The sequence below is a fragment of the Eretmochelys imbricata genome, chromosome 23 (genome assembly GCF_965152235.1).
Source record: "Eretmochelys imbricata isolate rEreImb1 chromosome 23, rEreImb1.hap1, whole genome shotgun sequence".
NCBI classification, from domain to species: Eukaryota; Metazoa; Chordata; order Testudines; family Cheloniidae; genus Eretmochelys; species Eretmochelys imbricata.
Window position 1 is genome coordinate 16246990 of NC_135594.1, and position 8067 is coordinate 16255056.

Sequence of the window (8067 nt, forward strand, 5' to 3'; positions counted from 1 at the left end):
AAGAAAGGCCAGACCAGACGTCTGTCTCAGCTGGTCTCTGACCATTCCAGTGGCCACTCTCAGAGGAAAGTAAAATCTCCCCCTTTCCCTTGACTTAAATTAAACCAAGGCAGCTGCCTTCAAGCCAAAATAAGTGTCCCCGTGATTTCTTTAAACCAGTGCAAGTTTTATCACTCCCTGTGCGGCTCCCTCCCGAGTGCTCCTTTGTCTCTTCAGTGTCTCACTTACTCCCAGGCTGTCTTCTGAGTTTCCCACATTTTCTCTGCTCAGTTGCCTTGTTCTTCTTCCAGTCCCTTCTTAACGCTCACTTCTTTCCTGACACCCCTCTCCCATGCTGGCGGTATCCCTCACCAGCTTGTGTTTGGTCAGTAACGCTGCCTGGTTGTGTTTGTCTAAGTGAGATTGTCAGGGCCATGTGCCTAGATCCTTGTCTCATGTCTCTGTACATCACTGGGTACATTTGTGGGGTATTGCAAGCATTAAATCATTAACAGCAGCTGAATGTTTGTTTGGTTAAAGCTACAGCAGGATCAATGTCTTGGCAATCGGGATAAGACGTGGAGAAACGAAAGCAATACAGGTGGGTCGGGATCTCAAAGGCATCAGGGTCAGACTTAGGGCCCGTAAATCTCCTCAGGTGAAATATGCAGGGAAGGGCTCCACAATCTGTGTGTTACGTAGGAACCTTTCCAGGAAATTGACACACTTCTTACAGAGCCCTAGGTTTTGCCTTCCAGAAACCCAGCTTGGTTTATATTCAGTTCCTCACAAATCTGCGGCTGGGCTTGGCTGTTCTTGGCCTTTCTCAGATACAGTTATGCACCGGAAACCTACTGACAAAGCAAACACACAAAGGTCGACATAGATCATTCTCCCTGCGAGAGGCAGTCCTACTCCTGCACATATATAGCACTGAGCGCGGCCTCTTTCCTGTTTTTGAGCAGAGCACGACACACAATGCAAAGCTTTTTAAACAGCGCCTTTGCATGCTAGTTTCACGAACTATAAAAGAAGAAGCTGCTCTTTTGAACTCACTGAGCAGCGTGCCGTGCTGCACAGGTAAGGAGACTGCAGAGGTGGGAACAGGGGCCATGGCACAGGCTCCTGGAAAAGGGAAACTTTAGCTCCAGAAAGTCAGTCCATTGCCCCAGATCCATCAGTTTTCAAGGCTTTGAGAGGAGCGAGGTGTTGCTGAGGGAGGGCAGGTGGGAACCATGGTCCGGAGGGGGTTGATGGTTGAAGAAGGGGAATTAACCAAAGTGATGCAATGGTTCACTAGGGTGAAAGAGAAGCAAGGAAAATGTGGGGGTCTAGCAGGGGTGCTGTTTAGTGGGGGGGGGCACCTGTGCCCCAACATGGGTGGAGATTGAGGGGGGGTGAGTTCTAATTTTTTGCCCTCCCCACCCATTATAGCTGCAAAAAACCACGATTGTTCAGGTGCCTGAGTAGCCCCTGGAATCACCGTTGGAGTTGCCCCCCCCAATCTGAAATGGCTCCCCTGGCTAGCGCTCGCTCACTGGAGGTAGCTACTGGAGAATAGGGAGGGGAGGGCAGATGCAGACTGAGTGGTACAGAGGAATGTGGGTGCAGGGGAATGTGGGGGCAGGAGGCAGACTGAGGAGTACAGGGGAATGTGGGGGGCAGGGGAATGTGGGGGCAGGGGAATGTGGGGGGCAGAGGACAGGAAAGCTGATGTGGAAGGGTGGAGCCAGGGGAAAGCAAGGAGGCCGGGAATGATGGGCCCAGCCCTGTGGTTCGGACCTGGGCCGAGCAGACGTCACTGCACAGCCCGCCGGGATCCCGGCATTTTTGCAGCTGCCTTGCCGGTTGGATTTGGCATCTGAGATGCTCCGTCCACACTCCCGTGGGAAGTGGTGGCTTCCTCCGAATTGTTCAGCAAGCGAGTGGTGGGGAGAAGAACAACGTGACTCCTTCTTGTTGTTATTTGTCACTGTACAAGGGCAGCGGATGAGCCTGACCTGCTTTGGACAGCGCTTTGAGATCTCCTGGCGAAAAGCTCTAGTGAAGAACTCGGGGTTATTACTTTGTGTGTCGAGCAGACCTAGAAACAGCTGTGACCATGTAACACCTGGGTGGTTGCTGCTAAAAAAGGACAGTTGGAACGTCCCCTTTGGACATGCTCCTGTGCAGAAAGTTGTATTTTATGTCAGTAAAGTCAAGACGGACACCAAAGGTCTCAGGTTTCGGAGGGGTAGCCGTGTTAGTCTGTATCAGCAAAAACAACGAGGAGTCCTTGTGGCACCTTAGAGACTAACACATTTATTTGGGCATAAGCTTTCGTGGGCTAAAACCCACTTCATCAGATGCATGGAGTGGAAAATACAGTAAGAAAGTATAAATACACAGCCCATGAAAAGACGGTAGTTGCCTTACCAAGTGGGGGGTCAGTGCTAACGAGCCAATCCAATTAACATGGAAGTGGGCTAGTCTCAACAGTTGACAAGAAGGGGTGAACACCAAGGGAGGAAAAATCACTTTTGTAGTGCTAATGAGGCCAATGTAATCAAGGTGGCCCATTTCAAACAGTTGACAAGAAGGTGAGAGTATCAACGGGGGAAATTAGTTTTTGTAATGACCCAGCCACTTCCAGTCTTTAGTGAGGCCTAATTTGATGGTGTCCAGTTTGCAAATTAATTCCAGTTCTGCAGTTTCTCGTTGGAGTCTGTTTTTGAAGTTTTTTTGGTGAAGAATGGCCACTTTAAGTCTGTTATTGAGTGTTCAGGGAGACTGAAGTGTTCTCCGTCTGGTTTTTGAATGCTACAATTCTTGACGTCTGATTTGTGTCCATTTATTCTTTTGCAGTCTCAGTTCCTTATCCCCTCTGTCCTCTTTATCCCCAGGCTACTCAGTAAGATGGCTTCAGACGCCAAGGGGACTACTGTCCGACAGATCCTCACCACTAGCCTCAAGAAACTGAACACAGATCAATTTAAAAAGTTCAAACATTTGCTGTGCAAGACACCCATGAATGAGCTTGTCTGTGAACTTGATTACTACGACAAACCCAATACATTCCAGAGGAACGCCAGCCTGGAAGAGGTTGTCGAGGCTTTGATACAGAATTTGGGCCGGACTTACGCCTTGAGGGCAGCTGCGACAGTGATGGAAAAGGTACCGCAAAGGGAACTTGCTCAAGAACTCGCCAGAGAAGCAGAAGGTAAATGCAGCCAAGAAGGAGAACAGGAGGGGAAGGGGTGTTGGATTTGAAAGAGGTGGGTGGGTTGCATCTTGAGCCTGCTTTGGTGCAAGAGGCTGTCGGCTGCTCTGCAAATCAGCAGCGACGGCAAACAGATCCAGGGAACAAATTGCCAACCCCGGTTCCCCGATGCACCCAAATGTGGAGCTGGATCCACCCAGGGAGGCTGAAAGGCTCCTGAGAACGGGCTGGCTTGTGCCATTAGTGATCGAATCACACATACCACCAGAAGCGATTTCTCACAGTGGTTTGGCACTTCAGCTTCCAGGCTCAGAGGAAGCATGAAAATCAGGGGAAATAAGTCAGCTTTGTTTTTCTGAACCTCAGAAACATTTCTCCTTGGGATCAGAGGGATGGGAAAGGTAACTGGGTCCAGACAAGCACTAGATGCGTTCATGGAGGATAGTCCATCAATGGCTATTAGCCGGGATGGTCAGGGACACAACCCCATGCCCTGGGTGTCCCTAAATCTTTGACTGAGAAGCTGGGACTGGACAAAGGGGGATGGATCACTCAATAATTGCCCTGTGTTGTTCATTCCCTCTGGGGCACCTGGCATTGGCCACTGTCAGGAGACAGGATACTGGGCCAGACAGACCACTGGACTGCCCCAATATGGCCGTTCTTATGACTCCTGGGTTCTACCCTGAGCTCTGGGAGGGCAGTGGGGTCTAGTGGTCAGAGCTTTTGTATGGTGTTGCTATGTGGCTGTTCTCCAGCTGCCACACCCCAGAGGTGGCTGCATCTCAGTGCCAGGAGACCCATCCCCTTCAGTATTACCCGGCTTCTCAAGGAAGCTACACCTGCTTAAGAGCGAGAGACGCCAGCAGCTCCGGCTATTGAGCTGAACAACGAGACCAAGAGAAGAGAACAAGGTCCCTTTCTGCTTCATGTCAGAGGCTTGACAATTGAGAAGCCCATCTGCGATGTGGCCTCATTCAAATCTTATTATTTATTGCAGCCCTGCAACCGACCCACCATGGATTGAAAAAAAAAACAAAAGGAAAACTAAAAGGTTTAACACTTATAGGAGCTGGAACTGGAGGAATATATCTTGGATATCTTGCAGCATCAGCAGCTGGAGCATCTGTAATGGGACCAGTTATACTTGCAATAACATCAGGTGCAGCAATATCGAGGGGAATAAAATTACTCCGTAACTGACAGTGAAGCCGCTGTAGGTAAGTGGTCCTGCAATTCCCGCCCCCTGAGTTCACCCTGCGTTTCTCGCAGCCGCTCCCTTGGGGGAAACGTTATAACTGGGGCTGCTGATGTGCCCTGACGTTTTTTAAAATCACAAATTGCAGAGCGGCCCCGGTAAATGGAGTAAAAGCAAGAGGAGATTGAGCAATCGGGGAGGGGGTCAGAGAAGAGCCAGGAGGATGATTCAAGGGTCAGAAACCCTGCCTGAGAGCGAGAGACGCCGGAGCTCCAGCTATTGTGTTTAACGAAGAGACGGTTTAAAGCAGGGAAGCTCCGGGACCACGTGCGGCTTTTCAGACGTTGACGTGCGGCTCCTTGTCTAGGCACCGACTCCGGGGCTGGAGCTACAGGCTACGGGGGGGGGGGGGGCTCACTGCTCAACCCCTGGCTCTGCCCCAGGCCCTGCCCCCACTCCACCCCTTCCTGCCCCCTTGCCTGAGCCTGCCGTGCCCTCACTCCTTCCCCTTCCTCCCCAGAGCCTCCTGCACGCCACGAAACAGCTGATCGGGAGGTGCGGGGAGGGAGGGGAAGGCGCTGATCGGCGGGGCTGGCGGTGGGCAGGCCGGGCTGGGAACGGGGGGGAGGAGCTGACGGGGGGCTGCTGACGTGTTACGGTGACTCTTTGGCAATGTCCATCGGTAAGTTCTGGCTCCTTCTCTGGCTCAGGCCACCCCTGGTTTAAAGGCTGACTTGATCCCAGGCTAGAAGTACTAAGGGAGGGGAACAAATATTTAATAAGGGGCCCATCAGTCCAGCACTGGGCGGTCGAACCAGATCCAATGGCTGAAAGTTGAAGCCGGACAAATTCAGCCTGGGAATAAGGGGTCCGTTTCTAACGGCAAGAGTCATTGGGACAGTTTACTGAGCGGGACAGTGGATTCTCCATCACTGGCCATTTTTCAATCAAGCTGGGATGTTTTTCTACCAGACCTGCTCTAGGAATTGTTTGGGGGCACTAGTCACTTCTAGGTCAGACTACATGGTCACAAGGGTCCCATCTGGCCTTGGCTTCTAGGAAGAAAAGTCACAGGTTTAGTGGGAAAGTCACCATCTGCTATTTGCCCCGAGCCCCGTGACTTGTATTAAATTCACCAGGATGGCTCCATGACCTGTGATAAAAAAGTGCTGTGATGAATGAAATTCAATGATACCTCTTTAAAATAATTTGTGAGTGTCCGTCTCCTCCTTGTCCTCTGTGGCCTCCTGCTCGCAGCCCCCGCTGAGGGTGGTCAGCACCCCCTCACTCAACTTTGAAAGTCTCAGACAAACGGCAAAGTCCTGGCCTCTGTGACATATTCAGCACTGTGCCCTAATTAAACCCTCTTTCTGAAAAACGAAACAACCATATTACCACACTCCACCCCAGAACCAGCTACATCTCAGCACCAGGTGAGCCATCTCTGCGTGGCTTTATGTGCGGCTGCCCAGACCCCGACCGAGATCAGGGCCCCTCATCATGCCAGGAGCTGCCCAGACCCCTACCAAGATCAGGGCCCCTCATCATGCCAGGAGCTGCCCAGACCCCGCCCAAGATCAGGGCCCCTCATCATGCCAGGAGCTGCCCAGACCCCAACCGAGATCAGGGCCCCTCATCATGCCAGGAGCTGCCCAGACCCCGACCGAGATCAGGGCCCCGTCATGCCAGGAGCTGCCCAGACCCCGACCGAGATCAGGGCCCCTCATCATGCCAGGAGCTGCCCAGACCCTGACCGAGATCAGGGCCCCTCATCATGCCAGGAGCTGCCCAGACCCTGCCCAAGATCAGGGCCCCTCATCATGCCAGGAGCTGCCCAGACCCCGACCGAGATCAGGGCCCCGTCATGTCAGGAGCTGCCCAGATCCCGACCGAGATCAGGGCCCCTCATCAAGCCAGGAGCTGCCCAGACCCCGACCGAGATCAGGGCCCCTCATCATGCCAGGATCTGCCCAGACCCCGACCGAGATCAGGGCCCCGTCATGCCAGGAGCTGCCCAGACCCCGACCGAGATCAGGGCCCCTCATCATGCCAGGAGCTGCCCAGACCCCGACCGAGATCAGGGCCCCTCATCATGCCAGGAGCTGCCCAGACCGCGACCGAGATCAGGGCCCCGTCATGCCAGGAGCTGCCCAGACCCCGCCCGAGATCAGGGCCCCTCATCATGCCAGGAGCTGCCCAGACCCCGCCCGAGATCAGGGCCCCTCATCATGCCAGGAGCTGCCCAGACCCCGACCGAGATCAGGGCCCCTCATCAAGCCAGGAGCTGCCCAGACCCCGACCGAGATCAGGGCCCCGTCATGCCAGAAGATCCCAGACCCCGACCGAGATCAGGGCCCCTCATCATGCCAGGAGCTGCCCAGACCCCGACCGAGATCAGGGCCCCTCATCATGCCAGGCGCTGGCCAGACCCCGACCGAGATCAGGGCCCCTCATCATGCCAGGAGCTGCCCAGACCCCGACCGAGATCAGGGCCCCGTCATGCCAGGAGCTGCCCAGACCCCGACCGAGATCAGGGCCCCGTCATGCCAGGAGCTGCCCAGACCCCGACCGAGATCAGGGCCCCTCATCATGCCAGGAGCTGCCCAGACCCCGACCGAGATCAGGGCCCCTCATCATGCCAGGAGCTGCCCAGACCCCGCCCAAGATCAGGGCCCCTCATCATGCCAGGAGCTGCCCAGACCCCGACCGAGATCAGGGCCCCTCATCAAGCCAGGAGCTGCCCAGACCCCGACCGAGATCAGGGCCCCGTCATGCCAGAAGATCCCAGACCCCGACCGAGATCAGGGCCCCTCATCATGCCAGGGTCTGCCCAGACCCCGACCGAGATCAGGGCCCCTCGTCATGCCAGGCGCTGCCCAGACCCCGACCGAGATCAGGGCCCCTCGTCATGCCAGGCGCTGCCCAGACCCCGACCGAGATCAGGGCCCCTCATCATGCCAGGCGCTGCCCAGACACCCATTATTTTAACTGAAATGAAAGTTTTTTCAATGAAACAAACAATTTAAAAAACTGCATCGCAAATACTCATGCTCATCACAGGACAAGGGAACCATCTGGAAGGACCTGAAACCTGTTTGTTTTCATGCAGCATCTTCTTTGCGGGCACCAATTTAGTCCCGAAGGTAACTGGAGACTTTGTGTTTCTCTCGACGCCGGTTTCTCTTGCACCCTTATCTAAGATTTTCCCTTCACTTCATCCTGCCCCCGGCTTCCTTCGAAGACATCCTGGAGTTGGAAAGCCACAGCCGCAAGTTTGCTGATCCTAGCCCTCTATAGAATTAGATAAACCGGCAATTGCTTCCCACGCCTGCCTGCGAGCAATTCATACTCTTGCGCCTTCTTGCATTGTGCCTGGCTGCTCGGGTGTTGGAAACCTGCAAAGATGGCTGGAATTTTTCCCAGAAAAAAAAAGGGGAGATCAAATAAAACACCCTTTTTAATACAGAAATTTGTAGCACTTGTTGGCTTCCAAAGCTTATATCAAAAAAAAAATTGATCCTTTGTTTTTGAAGGAAGAAAGTTTTAAGTGACTTGGGTTTGGGGTTTTTTCCCAGTTTTGAATGACAGTTTCAACAGAAGATGAGGCTGTAATTACGCTGACCCAACCAGTTCATCAGTATAGGCTTTCTCCCTTCAAACACAGCAACATGGCTGATAAAAATTGGATTGA

The 8067-nt window shown here is 53.5% G+C and overlaps 1 long non-coding RNA gene across 3 annotated transcripts; it reads left to right on the forward strand.

Annotated features, from left to right (window-relative positions):
- The first annotated feature begins 949 nt into the window (after positions 1 to 949).
- On the forward strand, positions 950 to 7815 carry LOC144279179 (uncharacterized). Of its 3 annotated transcripts, none has more exons than XR_013348651.1 (4): positions 950 to 1059; positions 2862 to 3178; positions 4179 to 4398; positions 7486 to 7815. It is a non-coding gene; the product is annotated as an uncharacterized LOC144279179 (long non-coding RNA). The 3 variants fall into 3 exon arrangements; XR_013348650.1 differs by lacking the exon at positions 7486 to 7815 and adding an exon at positions 7437 to 7481; XR_013348652.1 differs by lacking the exon at positions 7486 to 7815 and adding an exon at positions 4525 to 4771.
- Positions 7816 to 8067: the final 252 nt, after the last annotated feature.